General features: G+C 35.2%; 1 protein-coding gene across 18 annotated transcripts in view; it reads left to right on the forward strand.

Moving 5' to 3' along the window:
* Positions 1–18,287, forward strand: part of KIAA1328 — a 365,741-nt gene that overhangs the window by 75,613 nt on the left and 271,841 nt on the right. The window lies entirely within an intron of this gene.

An 18,287-nucleotide genomic window follows, 5' to 3' on the forward strand; every position in this document is an offset into this window, starting at 1 on the left:
TTACTCCACAGATTTTCACATATATATTTAACTTACAAAGAATCTAAAGTTAATACCTTTATTCTTCACCAATATAAAACACTAATTCTGTTAACTGCTCTTCACTTTATATGTTGTATTGTTACATATTTGGGTTATAGGATTTTTTTTAAAGCTTTTTTAGTTATAGCTTTAAATAAATCTCCACAAATTATTTCCTCCATCTGAGACCATCTACCTGGTATCACTAACCTTCTGGTTTTTTTTTTTTTTTTTTTTAATTGAGTGAATTTTATTGTATTTGTAGTTGTATAGCCATCATCACAACCCAATTTTACATTTCCATCCCAAACCCCCGGTGCATCCCTCCCCCCAATCTATCTCCTTTGGTAACCATAATTTTTTCAAAGTCTGTGAGTCACTTTCTATTTTCTTATCTTTTTGAGTGCGTGTGTCTTTTTAGGGCCACACTCATGACATATAGAAGTCCCTAGGGTAGGGGTCGAGCGTGAACTACAGTTGCAGGCCTGCACCATAGCCACAGCAATGCCAGATCCAAGCCAAGTCTGTGATCTACGTCAGATCCTTAACCCTCTGAGCAAGACCAAAGATCAAATCCATGTTCTCATGGATACTAGTCAGATTTATTACCACTGAGCCACGATGGGAACTCCTGTGAGTCAGTTTCTGTTCTGCAAAGTTCATTGTATCCTTTTCTTAGATTCCTCATATAAGTGATAGTATGTGATGTTTGTGTCTCACTGACTAATTTTGCCTGGCATGGTAATTTCTAGGTCCATGCATGTTGCTGCAAATGCCATAATTTTATTCCTTTTTTTGGCCAAGTGATATTCCATTATGTATATGTACCACATCTTCTTTATCCACTCCTTTGTCGATGGACATTTAGGTTGCTTCCATATTTTGGCTATTGTAAACAGTGCTGCAGTGAACACTGGGCTGTATGTATCTTTTCAAGTCATGGTTTTCTCTGGGTAGATGCCCAGGAGTGGGATTGCTGGATCAAATGGTAATTTTATTTTAGATTTTTGTGGAATCTCCATACTGTTTTCCATAGTGGTTGCATCACTTTACATTCCCACCAACAGAGCCAAAGGATTCCCTTTTCTCCATACCCTCTCCATCATTTATTGTTTGTAGACTTTTTGATGATGGCCATTCTAGCTAGTGTAAGGTGGTACCTCATAGTAGTTTTAATTTGCATTTCTCTAATAATAGTGATGTTACTATAGCTTTATAGTAAATACCTAAACCAGGTAATGCAAACCCTCCATTTAGTTCTTCATCAAGATTGTTTTGGCCATTCTCAGTCATTGCATTTCTCTATAAATTTCAAAGTTAGCTTGTCAGTTTCTATTAAAAAAAAAAACAGCTTTGCAGGGATTATGATTAGCAGTCTTTAATCCGTAAATTAATCTGCAGAAAATTGACATCTCACTGTGTCTTCCAGTATCTGAAAAAGTTACATCACTCCATTTATTTAGTTATTCTTAAATTTTTCTCAGAAATGTTTTATTACCATTTTCATTGTAGTGGTATTGCATGCCTTTTGTCGAATGTATTCCAAAGTACTTCCTTCGACATTATTATACATGAAAAAGTTTTTTAAATCTTGTTTTCCAGTTTGCTCCTAGCAACATAATTAATGTTTGTCCATTGATTTTGTATACTGAGACTTCAACTCATTTAATGATACTAACAGGTATATTTGTTGATCTTGGCATGTTTTACCAAAACCGTCTGGGTTTTACAAGTGAAAGCAGTTCTTCCTTATCAGTCTATATGCCTTTACTTTTTCTTATAGTTCATATTCCTGGCAGGACATTCAGTACAGTGTTGAATAGTGCAGACTTTTTTGCTTTTTTCTTAATATTAGTGCAAACATTTGATCTTTCAGAATATATACTATGATAATAGCTGTAAGCTTTTCATATATTTCTTGTTAGGTTGTGTAATTTATAATCCTAGATTCCTGAATATTTTTATTGTGAATGGATGTTAAACTATGTCAAAGGCTTATTTTGCATTTATTTTATTTTATCATATAGTCTGTCTATTATGTACTTAATATGGTGGATTTCATTGATTATTTTTCAAATATTAATTTGAAATTTACTCCTGGAATAATCCTTATCTGAATTGTTATCTAGGATTTTTATTATAACATATGAAGTATATTGTTCTAGAATTTTCCTTTCTTGGAATACCTTTTTCAAGTTTAGCATTATTGTTATGGAAGTCTAATGCAGTGAGTTGGGAAAGTTCATTCATCTCTATTTCCCTAAAAAGTTTATGTTAGATTTGTTTTATTTATTCCTTCCATCACTGTTAGAATTCATGAGCAAAGATTTCTAGTCTGAAGTTGTCTTTGTTAAATTTAATAGCAAATTTAATTCCTTTGATATATTAAAGGCTATCTATATATATATATTTTTTTTCATCTTTTCTTTTTAGGGCAGTACCTGTGGTACATGGAAGTTCCCAGGCTAGGAGTTAAATAAAAGCTACAGCTGCCTGCCTACGCCACAGCCACAGCAATGCTAGATGCAAGCTATGTCTGCAGTCTACACCACAGCTCTCAGCAATGTTGGACTCTAAACCCACTGGGCAAGGCTAAGAATTGAACCTGCATCCTCATGGATACTAGTTGGGTTCTTAACCCACTGAGCCACAACGGGAACTCCTGTTTATATTTTCTAATTCATCTTGTTTTTGTTTTTGTCAGTTGTGTTTATCAAGGGGTTTGCTTTTTATCTACTTTGTCACTTTTCTTGGCATAAGTAGCTTATACTATTCTACTGTTCTTTTCTTTCAGTTCTTGAAAGATGTTCTATTTTCTTCTAACTTATGTTATTTCTGATAAGAAGTGACTTATGATTCATATCATTTTCACCTGCATGTAATATTTTATTTTCTTTCTCTTTTCAAAGTGTTTTACTCTGATGTGTCTAAATATGATTTTCTTTCCTACATGAAGTTCATTGAGGTTCTTGAACATTTATATGTGTCAACTTTTGGGGAAATTTTCAACCATGGTTTTTTCAAAATTTTTTTTAACTTTTTCTTTCACTTTTCTTATCCTATGACTTCAGTTTACATGAATGTATACCTGTTAATAGTGTTTAAAAGTCCACTGAGTCTGTGCATTTTTAAAATCTTTTTTCTTTTTGTTTTTTGGATTAGGTAATACATATTGACATGTCTTGAAGCTCACTGACTCATTCTTCTGCTATCTCCATTTTGTTTTTGAAGGCCCATTCAGTGAAATTTTCATTTCAGACACTGGATTTTTTAATTCTAAAACATTTTTCAATTCTAAAACATTTTTTATATTTAAAAAATACAAAAATTTTGTAATTTTGGTATTTTCTCTTTCTTTGTACAGATTTCCTCATCAGTTTACTCATTATGAACATGGTTATAATAGCTATTTTAAGTCCATGTTAGATAACTTGAATGTGTGAGTCATTTTAGAGTGGATCTGCATTACTTAAAGGACTGCATTTTCTTATATTTTGAATTATCTCCTTTATATTGTGAATGGTACAAATCGTAGACACTTTGTATTCTGTTGTATCCCTCTAAAGAGCTTTAAATTTTGTTTTGTATTGTTTTGCCTGAATTAAGACACCAAACTCTCTTTTCTAACACTGAGCGGTAGGTGCAATCTTTGCTCAGTTCCTTTGGTCCTAGATGGACTGCTTATAGACTGTGTATGTGTAGTTTAGGTGTTAGCCTAGAGATTTAAATAGAGTTTAATGCAATGGACTTATGCACATTCTTTCTCCTTCCTGGTATATTCCTCCTCAGATTCCAGCTGTCATTATCATCCTTAATTCTGTTTTCTAATTTAACACATATAAGACTCTTTCTCCAAAATCTAGCCATTGTGCTGAGTATTTACTGGGACTTGCACTCTGGTAAAAAGCCATAAGTACAGGAAACTCACCAACTGTTACCTTCTTCTAACCAGCAATTCTCTTTCCATTTTTCCTACTTGTGGTTAACCTCTAGTGCCTTGGAATAGTTTATATATATATATATATATATATATATATATATATATATATATATATATATATGTAAAAGGCAAAAAATACATATATATATAAGTATTTTAATATCTAGAGCTTTGAGTTTTTATCTGTAGGAGGGTTATTTCAAGTCAAACTACTTCACCATTATGAGAAATGGGTTTCCCCTTATTTTCTTTTGATTTATGTAACATCTATACTGATAACTCTTCATTTATTGCTTGTATTGGTAATTAGTGTGTTTTTTTCTGTTAGTCTCACAAAGGTCTTACCAATTTTATTACTGTTCAGAAAGCCACTATTTGGCATTCTTAATTTTCCTTCATGTCTATTTTCTTGATTTCTATTCTTATGTTTATTCTTTCCTTCCACTTACTTTGGGCTTAATTTGCTAATCACTTTCTAGCATTTTTTTAACCTTTTATTATTTTTTTTCTACCTTATAGTGTGGCGATCCAGTTACATGTACATGTGTACATTCTTTTTTCTCACATTACATGCTCCATCATAAGTGACTAGATATGGTTTTCAGTGCTCTACAGCAGGATCTCATTGCTTCTCCACTCCAAAGGCAATAGTTTGCATCTATTAACCCCAATTCCCGGTCCATCCCACTCCCTCCCATTCCCGCTTGGCAACCACCAGTCTATTCTCCAAGCCCATGATTTTCTTTTCTGTGGAAAGGTTCATTTGTGCCATATATTAGATTCCAGATATAAGTGATATCATATGATATTCGTCTTTCTCTTTCTGACTTACTTCACTCACTATGAGAGTCTCTAGTTCCATCCATGTTGCTGCACATGGCATTAGTTTGTTCCTTTTTATGGATGAATAGTATTCCATTGTGTATATATACCACATCTTCCTAATCCAATCATCTGTTGATGGACATCTGGGTTGTTTCCATGTCTTTGGCTTTTGTGAATAGTGCTGCTATGAACATGCAGGTGCATGTGTCTTTTTTAAGGAAAGTTTTGTCTGGATATATGCCCAAGAGTGGGATTGCTGGGTCATATGGTAGTTCTATGCATAGATTTCTAAGGTACCTCCATACTGTTCTCCATAGTGGCTGTACCAGCTTACATTCCCACCAACAGTGCAGGAGGGTTCCCTTTTCTCCACACCCCCTCTAGCGTTTGTCCTTTGTGGAGTTATTAATGATGGCCATTCTGACTGGTGTGAAGTGGTATCTCATGGTAGTTTTGATTTGCATTTCACTGATAATCAGGGATGTTGAGCATTGTTTCATGTGCTTGTTGGCCATCTGTACATCTTCCTTGGAGAAATGTCTATTCAGGGCTTTTGCCCATTTTTCAATGGGGTTGTTGGCTTTTCTGCTGTTGTATAAATTCTTTACATATTTTAGAGATTAGGCTGTTGTCCGTTGCATCATTTGAAACTATTTTCTCCCATTCTGTAAGTTGACCTTTTTTTTTTTTTTAATAGTTTCCTTTGGTGTGCAAAAGCTTGTCAGTTTGATTAGGTCCCATTGGTATATTTTTGCTTCTATTTCTGTTGCCTTGGGAGACTGACCTGAGAAAACATTCGTAAGGTTGATATCAGAGAATGTTTTGCCTATGTTCTCTTCTAGGAGTTTGATGGTGTCTTGTGTTATATTTAAGTCTTTCAGCCATTTTGAGTTTATTTTCATGCATGGCGTGAGGATGTGTTCTAGTTTCATTGATTTACATGTGGCTGTTCAGGTTTCCCAGCAATGCTTGCTGAATAGACTTTCTTTTTCCTGTTTTATGTTCTTGCCTCCTTTGTCAAAGATTAATTGACCGTAGATGTTTGGGTTTATTTCTGGGTTTTCTATTCTGTTCCATTGGTCTGTATGTTTGTTTTGGTACCAATACCACACTGTCTTGATGACTGTGGCTTTGTAATATTGCCTGAAGTCTGGGAGAGTTATGCCTACTGCTTGGAAAATGGGAAGATATTCCATGCTCCTGGGTTGGAAAAATTAATATTGTTAAAATGGCCATACTACCCAAAGCGATTTACAGATTCAATGCAATCCCTATCAAATTACCCATGACATTTTTTGCAGAACTAGAACAAACAATACAAAAATTTATATGGAACCACAAAAGACTTAGAATTGCCAAAGCAATTCTGAGGAACAAACTTTCTAGCGTTTTAATATGGAAACTAAGATCATTGATTTAAACCTTCTTTCACTTTTAAGATAAGCATTTAAATATATAGATATCCATCCAAGCTCTGATTTAGCTTCATTCCACAAATTGTAAAATATCATATCTGCATTATCATTCAGTTTGAAATATTCTTTAATTTTTAAAAACTTCTTTTTTGACGTGTGAGTAATTTAGAAGTAAGTATATTGTTACAGATTACTAATTTAATTCCTTTATGCTTAGGGAACATACTCTGTTTAATTTTTACCCTTTAAAATGTAACTTGTACAGGGCACACCTCAATTTTTTTCTTTTTGCATTTCACTTTATTAATTTTCACAGATAATGCATTGAAGTTTTGTGGCAACCTTGCATCGAGCAAATCTATCAGTGCCATTTTCCAACATCATTTACTAACTTCATGTCTCTGTCACATTTGATAGTTCTCACAATATTTTAGATTTTTTTATTGTTTTATTTATGATGATGATCTGTGAACTTTTATGTTATTGCTATGATTTGTTGACAGCTCAGATTATGGTTAGCATTTTTAGTAATAAAGTGTTTTTTTGTTTCTTTGTTTTGTTTTGTTTTGCCTTTTAGGGCTGCACCTGAGGCATATGGAAGTTGCCAGGGTAGGGGTCAAATCAGAGCATCAGAGCTGCAGCGCTCAGCCTATACCACAGCCACAGCAACGTGGGATCTGAGCCATGTCTGAGACTTACACCACAGCTCATGGCAATGTCAGATCCTTAACCCTCTGAGCAAGGACAGGGAATGAACTCACATCCTCATTGATACTAGTCAGGTTCATTACCGCTGAGCCACAATGGGAACTCCCCTTGTTCCATTCTTTCCACTTCCAATCTGTCTGTTACTTTTATTTCCAGTGTGTCTTTTGTATACAGCATATAGTTGAGTGTTTTTTTATAATCCACGCTCACAGTGTATTTTAATCATGAATGCTTGGTCTATTATATTTATTTAATTACTTAATATGCTTGAATTTAGGTCTTCCATTTTGCTGTCGGTTTACTCTATGTCATATTTGTATTTTGTTTCTGAGGCACCTTTCTTGTCTTATTTTGTGTTAGTCGACTATTCAATATATTATGTTGATTCTTCTACTGGGATTTTAGCTTTACCACATCACTGTTTTAAGTGGTTTCTCTAGGGATTACAATATGCCCTTTATATCATCAAAATCTATATAGAGTTAATATTGTACTATTTCTTGTTAAAGAAACCATGCAAAAGTAGAATAGCATTTACCATTTACCTTGTGAACTTTAAATTGTTTTAGTTTTTGTAGATCATTGAAAATTTTGGTCTTTGTTCAGATACTAAAACAAATTATTTGGAAACAGATTATGTCTTTCAAAATTTTTTAAGTTTTATTAGAATATGTCTATATCAACTTTCATTCTAAGGTTAAGTTAGCCCCATTATTAAGGTGGAACCTCTCTGAGGACCCTACCAAACAGCTTTTGTATCACGTAATTTATTTACTCTGGCTTGTAAGAATGCTGCCTTTTTCGTCTATGTGTGATCTGTAGGATTGTTTAGCCTTCTGCTTTCCCAGTGGTTCTTTCAGTGACTTAATGGTGTTTCTCTTCGTACGTATGCTGATTAGGACTCAGCCAAAGACTTCATCCCTCTGTAGCTCTCCAGAACACACTCTCTGTGCAGTGCCTTCCTCTCTGGTACTGACTGTGCAAAGACTAGCATCTGTGGCCTCCCAGTAGATCAGTCTGTCTACTTAATTCAGTGAGCCTACTAGCCTCCATAGGGATTTCCTTTCACTGTGCTATAGCCTAGCAGCTTCCTTTAAACAGTAAGCTTAGGTAGGTATAGGGCTTACCTAAGTTTTAAAAAAACCTTTTCTGCGGCAGCATAATCTTGCTCTATCCTTTGTCCAACATCTGAACACAGTTATTTCATACATTTTTGTCCTCATTTCTAATTATTCCTGACAGAAGGGCAATTTTGTCCCAATTACTTCTTCATGGGTAGAGGCAGAAGCTCCTGGAAAGACAGTTTTTATAGCAATGATTAAAAAGGGTTTAAAGTCATCTAAAGTGTTAAATTCAGCAGATATCCAACCCACAAGTTTAGTATGATTTGTCTGGTCTTTTCACTATCAGCATATTCCAAGATTTATATAGATTATTGAATTTTGACAAGCTACTTAGTTATGGTTGTGTTTTTATTCTAGGAACTCACTTCTAGTACTAATTTTCCCTTATTCACATTTTGATAGCAAAGTACTTAGCTTATTTCAGACATAGTTTGGAAATTTTTGAAAATGCTTTTTTTTAACAGAGACAACCTGGATATTTAGTCACATCACAGCATTTAATTTTATTTTTTTGGAAGATTATATAGATTTCAGCACATGGGGTAGCATTTAATACCATTCTTAGATTCTTTTTTCAGGTATTAGTGCCATTTTCTTTGTTTGCTATGTCTTGAGTGTAATTGTCTACATTAAACTTCCTGACCATACAGCTCTTGAGTAGGCAGGGTCTGCTGTCTTCTTTCATCTTCTGTATGGTGCCATACTGTGATTTGGTCCAAACTTATTTACCTGCTTCCCTCAAAACTATCTCTCAGTTGGCTGTTTGGCCTGCTCTTTCAAGTGAAGGGTGGAATTGATGTGCTGTTTTTCAGTAATAGATTGTTTTATATTTGAAATCAGCATCATCATGGAAAATCAATCATGAAGAATCTATCATGTTACAGATTCCTTCTGATTCAGGTATTAAGTTTCTTTGTATTTTGCTGCAGGGGTTATATGTGGTTCTCTGTTAAGACTTAATAGGCTTCTGTTTCATTAGTTCAGATTTGGTAGGCTGGTCTGTGAATGCCCTTCTGAATTGGTTACATTTAAAAATGTTTACATTTGGACCTGTTAAGATAATATTTCTTCCTTTTATGCATGCCTTGGAAAGGAAAAAATTCTTTTTAGTTCAGAAGTCTAAACCAGGTAGACTGTTTAATATTTAGTGGGAAACACAAGTGTTGAATTTATGCTCCGTTGTCATTCTTCAAGTCACTTAGTTTGGAAATGTATTTCTTATAATAGAACATCCTAGTAAAAGTCTTACTAGTTCGGTAAGAAAAGGGGAAAAAAGTATACATATTGGAGAAGAGGAAATAAAACGATGTCTTTGTTCGCAGATAACATGATTGTCTTTGTAGAAAATTCTGAAGAATCTACCCCAAACTCCTGGAACCCAGTAAGCAATTACAGTAAGGTTGCAGGATACAAAGTTAATATGCCAAAGTCAACTGCTTTCCTGTATACCACCAATTAGCAATTAATTTGAAATTAGAGGCATAACGTCATTTACATTCACAGCCAACGAAAGAGAAAGGGAAAGAAATATGTTCCTAGGTATAACAAAATATACTCAAGATCTAAATGAGAAAAAAATACAAAAACTCTGATGAGCTAAAGTAAAGGAGAACAAAATAAATGATAGATACATATTCTATATTCAGATATGACTTAATATTTTAAGATATCAGTTATTCCAGAATCAATCTATAGATTGAGTGCAATCTCAATCAAAACTCTAGCATGTTATTTTGTGGATATTGACAAACTGATTCTAAAGTCTATATAAAAAGGTAAAGTCTTAGAATAGCAAGCACATTATTGAAGAAAAAGTTGAAATACTGATGCTAGGGAACTTCAAGATTTACTATAAAATTATAGTAATGAAGAGAATGTGGTATTGACAGTAGACAAACAGATCAGTGAAACTAAGCTGAAAGCCCAGAACTAGACCTACACAAATGGTGAAAGAGCAAAGACAATTCAATGGAGACAAAAATGGTCTTTTCAACAAATGGTGCTGAAACTACTGGACAACCACATGCAAAGAAATTAATCTAGACACAGACTTTATAGCTTGAATAAAAATTAACTGCAAATGGGTCATAGACCTAAATATAAAATGGAAAACAACAAAACTTCTAGAAGATTGGAGAAAATCTAGGTATCCTTGAGTTTGATGAAAGCCTTAAGATATAGCACCAAAAGCACCATTCATAAAATAAAAATTATTAAGTGGGACTTTTTAAAATTAAAAACTTAAGAGAATGAAAAGATAGGCCATAAACTGGGAGAAAAATCTTTGCAGAACACATTGTCTGATAAAAGACTTATACCCAGAATATACAGGGAACTCTTAAAGCTCAACAGTATGAAAATGGAAGAGCCCAATTTTAAGTATTAGCAAAAGATATGAACAGATACCTCACCAAAGAAGATATAGTATTGACAAACATATGGAAAGATGCTCAATATTAAATGTCATTAGGTAATTGCAAATTTATAATGAGATACTACTATACACCTATTAGAACAGCTAAAATCTAAAACTCTGACAACAAATGCTCCTGAGGATGTGGAGCAACAGGAACTCTCAAATTTTGCTGGTGGGAATGCAAAGTGATGCAACTACTTTGGAAGACAGTTTGGCAATTTATTACAAAGCCAAACATGGTCTTGAAATGTAGTTCAGCATTCATACTCTTTGCTATTTATTTAAATGAATTGAAGATTTACATCTACACAAAAACCTGTGGCCAGATGTTTATAGCAGCTTTATTCATAATTGCTAGCACTTGAAAGCAACCCAGATGTTCTTCAGTGGGCAAGTAGATAAACAAATTGTGGTATCTCCATACAGTGGAATATTTAAACAAATTATAGTATATCCATACAATGGAATGTTATTCATTGATAAAAGAAATGAGCTATTAGGGCACAAAATTGGCTACTGGAGGAAATTTCAGTACATATTTCTCAGTGATGGAAGTCATTCTGAAAGGGCTAATACTGTATTATTCCAAATATATGAGTTCTGGAAAAGACAAAGCCATGCAGACAGTAAAAAAGTCAGTTGCCAGGGACTCCAGCTTGGGAAGGAGGGAAAGGTGAATAGATGGAGCACAAGAGATTTTTAGGGCAGTGAAAACTCTTCTTCTTCAGTCAGATTCTTAACCCATTGCACCACAGAGTGGACTCTGCAGAGGAACTGACTCTTCTTCTGAGTCTTGAAGCAGAAGTGAATGAATCAAGTAGAGAAGGCAAAGGAGGAAATGTCAGACAAAGGAAAAGCATGTGAAGAAGCATCACGATATAAACAAGCATGGCATAGTTCAGAGAACAATACTGACAGATTCTTCCAGTAGAGCACCTCTTAACCAGTTTTGCAGTTGCTTGTCCTAGTGAGCAATACGTTTACTACAAAATGTTTACTTATTCTTCTGTTACATCAATGCCTTGCACAGTGTTTAACACATAACAGATTCTGAGTAAATATTTATTGAAAGAGTGACTCCAGTATGCACAATATAATAAATGGACTTTTTTTTTTTGGCAAGAGCAGTTTGTGAGAGTTGATGGGACATAGAAGAGTTTTTATAACACAGTCATTGAGTTGAGACTTGAAAGATGAATAGAAAATTGCCATGCCAGCATGTAAGGGGTAAGGAAAGGAACATTGTGAACAGAGGGACAGATCCCAAGTTATAGAGAGAGCGTAGACCTGCCCTCTTTAGTATGGTAGCCACTAGCTACATGTAACAATTAAAATTTAAATTAATTATAATTAACTAAAATAAAAGACTCAATATCTTAGTCACCGTGCCATATTTTTAAGTTTCTAATCACCCACATGTGACTGCTACTGCATAGAATGGGTACAGAACATCACAGAAAGTTCTGTTGGACAGTACTGTCATGTATTAGGAATCCTCGAGAATTTGATTTACTAAAAGTACAGGATCCAGCGGTAAGATGGAAGCTTAAAAGGCGAGGCAAAAGGAAATGATACTGGAAGGGTAGGCTTCATCCAAATTGCCAAGGGTCTTGAATGGCAAAGGAATTTGGACTTACCCTGCAGGATATCAGCTGGGGGTGGGAGTGTTTGGTTTTTATTATTGAAGGTAGGGCCTAGTGAATTGATCTGATTGATGTTGCAAAAGATTGTTTTTTTTTTTTTTTTTTTTTGGCAGCAAGACAAAAGATAGATTGAAAGGGTGAAATCAGTGTTCCGAAGCTTACTGTGAAGTAGAACAGCAGTCCAGGTGAGAGAGATGCTAAAGTCTGAGCTAAATCAGAGGTGATAAGGATAGAGTGGGGAGACAGACTTGCCAGCTACTTTGAGGGAGAGGAGGTATGATGATTTGTTGTGGAGCCAACAGAATCTGGGTGACATTGATTCCTGGATTGGGCATGTAGGTAGATGGGATAGATAAATGAAGAAGAACAGGTTTTAAAAAGAGAAAAATATTTTGGCTTTCATTTTGGCCACATTAATTTTGAAGATAGGCCCAATCTAATTAAGAGGCCAGAGTTGAGAATAAAATTCAGGACTAGATGTGTACTTTTGGGAGTCAGAATATAGTTGGTTTTGAAAGCTTAGACTTTGGGTGAAATTGCCCAGGAAGAACATACAATGTCAACAGTGATAAAGCCAGAGACACCCTCACGCCATGCACAAATATAAACTCAAAATGGCTGAAAGACTTAAACATAAGACACCATCAAACTCCTAGAAGAGAACATAGGCAAAACATTCTCTGATATCAGCCTTACGAATGTTTTCTCAGGTCAGTCTCCCAAGGCAACAGAAATAGAAGCAAAAATATACCAATGGGACCTAATCAAACTGACAAGCTTTTGCACACCAAAGGAAACTATTAAAAAAAAAAAAAAGGTCAACTTACAGAATGGGAGAAAATAGTTTCAAATGATGCAACGGACAACAGCCTAATCTCTAAAATATGTAAAGAATTTATACAACAGCAGAAAAGCCAACAACCCAATTGAAAAATGGGCAAAAGCCCTGAATAGACATTTCTCCAAGGAAGATGTACAGATGGCCAACAAGCACATGAAACAATGCTCAACATCCCTGATTATCAGTGAAATGCAAATCAAAACTACCATGAGATACCACTTCACACCAGTCAGAATGGCCATCATTAATAACTCCACAAAGGACAAACGCTAGAGGGGGTGTGGAGAAAAGGGAACCCTCCTGCACTGTTGGTGGGAATGTAAGCTGGTACAGCCACTATGGAGAACAGTATGGAGGTACCTTAGAAATCTATGCATAGAACTACCATATGACCCAGCAATCCCACTCTTGGGCATATATCCAGACAAAACTTTCCTTAAAAAAGACACATGCACCTGCATGTTCATAGCAGCACTATTCACAAAAGCCAAAGACATGGAAACAACCCAGATGTCCATCAACAGATGATTGGATTAGGAAGATGTGGTATATATACACAATGGAATACTATTCATCCATAAAAAGGAACAAACTAATGCCATGTGCAGCAACATGGATGGAACTAGAGACTCTCATAGTGAGTGAAGTAAGTCAGAAAGAGAAAGACGAATATCATATGATATCACTTATATCTGGAATCTAATATATGGCACAAATGAACCTTTCCACAGAAAAGAAAATCATGGGCTCGGAGAATAGACTGGTGGTTGCCAAGCGGGAATGGGAGGGAGTGGGATGGACCGGGAATTGGGGTTAATAGATGCAAACTATTGCCTTTGGAGTGGAGAAGCAATGAGATCCTGCTGTAGAGCACTGAAAACCATATCTAGTCACTTATGATGGAGCATGATGGAGGATAATGTGAGAAAAAAAGATTATGTGTGTGACTGGGTCCACTTGCTATACAGTAGAAAATTGACAGAACACTGTAAACCAGTTATAATGGAAAAAATAAAAATCATTTTAAAAAGCCAGACACTAACGTTTATTAGGTATGTAAAGGTAGAGTCTTTGAGGACATGAGACATACTCTGAATAGAATTGTGGGACAGAAAAAGAAAAATTAGTGACATCTGAATAAAATGTGGAGTTTAGTTACTAGCGAAGTAACAACATTGGCTTCTTAAGTGTGACAAATACACTAGGGTAGTGTAAGGTGTTAACAATAGGGAAAACTAGATGAGTGATCTATGGGAACTCTCTGTAGTATCTTTGCAACTTTTCCATAAATCTAAAATTATTCCAAAATGACAAAACGTATTATAAATTAGTCGTAACACTATGACAAAACTGTTGTCTGAAGACTGTGTATGCTGTGAGCATAGACAACTAGAAATGATAATAACTTTTTTCCTTGCTATTATACATTCACTGTCCTTTAATGGAGAAAAGTGCTTTCAAATGGGAGTGCCTTTGTAAGAGCAAATAGGTGCAATTCAGTGCAAAATATATCCATACAGTGCATTTACTTATTTCTTTTCTTTTTTTTTTTTTTTGTCTTTTATCTTTCTAGGGCTGCACCCATGGCATATGGAGGTTCCCAAGCTAGTGGTCTAATTGGAGCTACAGCTGCTGGCTTACACCACAGCCACAGCAATGCCAGATCCCAGCTGCATCTGCAAACTACATCACAGCTCACGGCAACGCCAGATTCTCAACCCACTGAGCGAGGCCAGAGATCGAACCCACAACCTCATGGTTCCTAGTCGGATTTGTTAACCACTGCACCACCATGGGAACTCCTCCCATACAGTACATTTAAAGTCCAGATTTTCTGTTGCCCAGCTGCATTTGTCTAATTTAGAAGGAATTGTGAAAACTATGCCTACATTCACTGCCAAACCCATTAGTGACAGAAGTTTCTTTTCTTCCTAACATCAGTGTAGGACCACAGATGGGGCAAGATGTGAATGGTGGTGGTAGTACTGGTGTGTTAGTTCTTATTGTTTATGGTACCCTAATGGGGCAGAGATAAACATCTTGACCAAAACAGAATGTTATAGTGATTAAGGGTAGGACCCTGGTGCCACCCTCCTGGGATTTGAACCTGATTCCACAGATTCTGTGTGATCCTGAGCAATTTACTATACCTCTTTTATCTTAGTTTCTTTATCTATAAAATAAGATATTAAATATACCCTAAAGTGTTTTGTGACAGAACAGTTTCTGACGTATAATAAATGCTTAGTAAGTGTAAGTCCCATTTTAATATTTGTAATTATCAAGACACAAATGTAGAATGTTGGTGCTATTATGATACACTTTTTCCAGTACTTTAAAATGCTTTTTTCCTACTGTCTTCAAATTTTTCTCTTTGGCTTTTTCATCAGTTTGACTAGGATATATCTAGGGAGGGGTGTGTGTGTGTGTGTGTGTGTGTGTGTGTGTGTGTGTGTGTGTGTGTGTTTGTGCGCACGTGCGTGTGTGTTTATCCTGCTTGGAGTTCTTTGAGCTTCTTTTTTCTGTGTTTTGTTGTGCTTCATTAATTTTGTAAAGTTCTTAATTATCTCTTCAGGCATTCCTTCCCTCCCCTTCTCTCTCGTTTCTCTTTCTGGGATTCTGGTTATACATGTTTGATGTAATACCACAGTTCTGGGATGCTCTGTTCTTTTTATCTTTTTTGTGTGTCATTTTGGATAATTTCTGATGCCTTACTTTCAAGTTAATTGTTTCCTGTGTTATATCCAATCTGCTGGTAAAGCCATTAAAGGAATTCTTTATTTTTTATTTTATACCTGACATTGTGTGTTAACGAACAGCAGAGGCTGAGGTAGATAGTAGTTATGCTCAGAAATGGCACCCCTCTCCTCTATCAGACAGGCAGTTCGTATGCAGTTTGAGCTATTCTAGTCAACTGTTGAATTGGATTCATTTTTATTGTTACTACAGTTATTCTCAGTGCACCAGACTTTAAATTTCTCTGGTGGTGGGCTTCTGCTACCTTGTGCTTAGTGTAGGTTCTAGAGTACTGGCAGGGCTTTCCTAACGTTCCAGAACTCTGGGTATAGGTGGGATGGGAGTGTTTCCTGACCTCATAGAAGCTTCTAGCTTTTGCTTTCTATGAGAGAATGGTCCAAGGAATGGGCAGAGTTTTGTACATCACTGATAGGGATTCTCTTAGGTTTCTTGCTTTATTATTTTATCTTCTGAGCCCCTTGTAGTTACCTATGAGAAAGATCTGGTGAATGAGTGTTCCTTCTATTCCTGGTGCTCCTAGGGAAGTGTAAGCTGTCACATTAATCCGCATTCAGCCTTTATTAAATTTTTGTTATAATTTTTCAGGTGTCTTTTCTTATCTGCCTTTTATGATGACCACCTCTTACTCTGAGTTCTGTGTCCTGTCTCTCCTAAGAGAGAATTGTCACCTTTTGGAATTCAGTTCACTTGATTCTCTTGTAACCTGAACTCTGATGGGCCCAAAAGAGTTCTACAGGTTATCTGGCTCTTTCTCACTGTCAGTTTGGGAGCAGCATTCTCTTGAGACTTTCTACATTGTAAGCAGAATGGACTTCCCTTCTAATCATGTTGAATCTTGTACATCAATTAACTAGTTTTAAGAGGAAATACTCCACATGTAGAACTACTTTTTCTAACTTTGAATGTAACAGTAGTAGGTTTTAAAATAATAGTAACAATGCTGAAATGAATGCTTAGGAGCTTGTTCTTTAATAGGCATTTTGAGTCCCACAAAGAGATGTGATAAAATGTTCTGTGTAATGATGTTAGTTGTGCATCAAGATGCTTCGATTCTCTGATGTTAAAGAATGGACCTCATGTTGTACTCTGCATTTAGTTGTGAGATCCACTTTAGTGTTCTAGGATTAAATCAGATCAAAGCAATGGCCGCTAATTTTTGCCAAAACTCTTCTATTTTAAATATGGCATGAATAAAAATAATGCCATTCAAAATGGATCTGAAATGTTATGTTATGGCTTTAGGGCTATACCAGTTCCACATAATTTCTTGCAACTCAATAATTGAGAGTATTAAAATAAGTTTTTCTTTCCAAGGTTAGGGCCCTACACTTCTCCGAAGTTAAAAGTTTTTGCTACCTCATGATGTCTTTACATTCATGTCATTCAGTATATTTCCCCATTGGTTGCACATATTCCAAAATTAGGACAGTCAAGAAAACTGTCATGTGAATTTTTCTTCCTTTTACCCAGCTTGAATCCAGTGAAAAAAAGCAAAAAACAAATAAAAACAACCAACCAAATAGGCAAAACCCTCAAATGATAAAGAAGTCTTTATCTAGGACTTAGATTTCTGGTTCTAGTTGGCCTTACTCTTGAGTTACTTTAGCCTGACCACATATTTAAAGATTTGTTTTTTGCTGACTTTCAGAATTGTGAAATATTCATTTATTCTGCAGGTTTTATTTTAAACCAGAAATAAAGTAGTAATTTGCTAATTTGTGCAGTTTTTTCAATTCTTTGCTGTAAGGAATCTATGCTATAACATAAATTTTTGAAGATTACCATGCCTAGCTATTTTTAAAATTTTAGTTTTGTCTTAACATGTAATAGTGAACTCATACTTTTATATATTGCATAGAGTGATTTTGCTCCTTAGAATTCTACCTTGCATATTATATTACACAGAAAATGTGATGTATAATTTAAGAAAATCAGTTATAAAAGATTTAAACCATATGCACTTTAAATGTAATGGCACTTTCCATACTTTTTATCCATGATATACCCTATTCTATCAGTTTATTTTACATCTTCAGGGGAACATAGAGGAAAATACATATAATATGAACAAAAGAAGTACATTTTGCTGAAAGTAAGTTTATGATGCTCTTTTTGACATGGACCATATTGGACACCTCAGTGACCATAAACATTTGCAATAATCAGTCTTTACATTTGCATTAGAAAAAGTTTGAGATTTTATTCAAATATTTCTGTAAGTGACATTTACTATAATTACCTAATGCCCTGAAAGAGAAATTAAATCCAACAGTCAGTGTGGAAAAATAGTTCCATGGTATATTCTGAAACATTTACTCTGAGGTAAGAAACAAAGGAACAAAACTGAAGTGCTTCATTTGTGTGCTTTTGCTTACAGAATTAGTAGAAGATGAAAACTGTTAATGATATTTGACCTGGTTTCAAATTCTACCTTTTAATTAGTATAAAATGATGTAAGTATGTTCACCCTTGGATTTTTAGCACTCTCTTATGTTTTGGGCCTATACTAGGTGTTTTTATGCCTTTTTCATAAGTTTTTTTAGCTCAGAAAGACAGACTTATAGACTCTAGCATAGACCCTCAAGAACGCAGTCAAA

This window comes from Sus scrofa, chromosome 6, assembly GCF_054392235.1.
Source record: "Sus scrofa isolate SSC_HxYL_T2T_F1_AM1 chromosome 6, Sscrofa_HxYL_maternal_Yorkshire_Landrace_v2.0, whole genome shotgun sequence".
Classification (NCBI taxonomy): Eukaryota; Metazoa; Chordata; class Mammalia; order Artiodactyla; family Suidae; genus Sus; species Sus scrofa.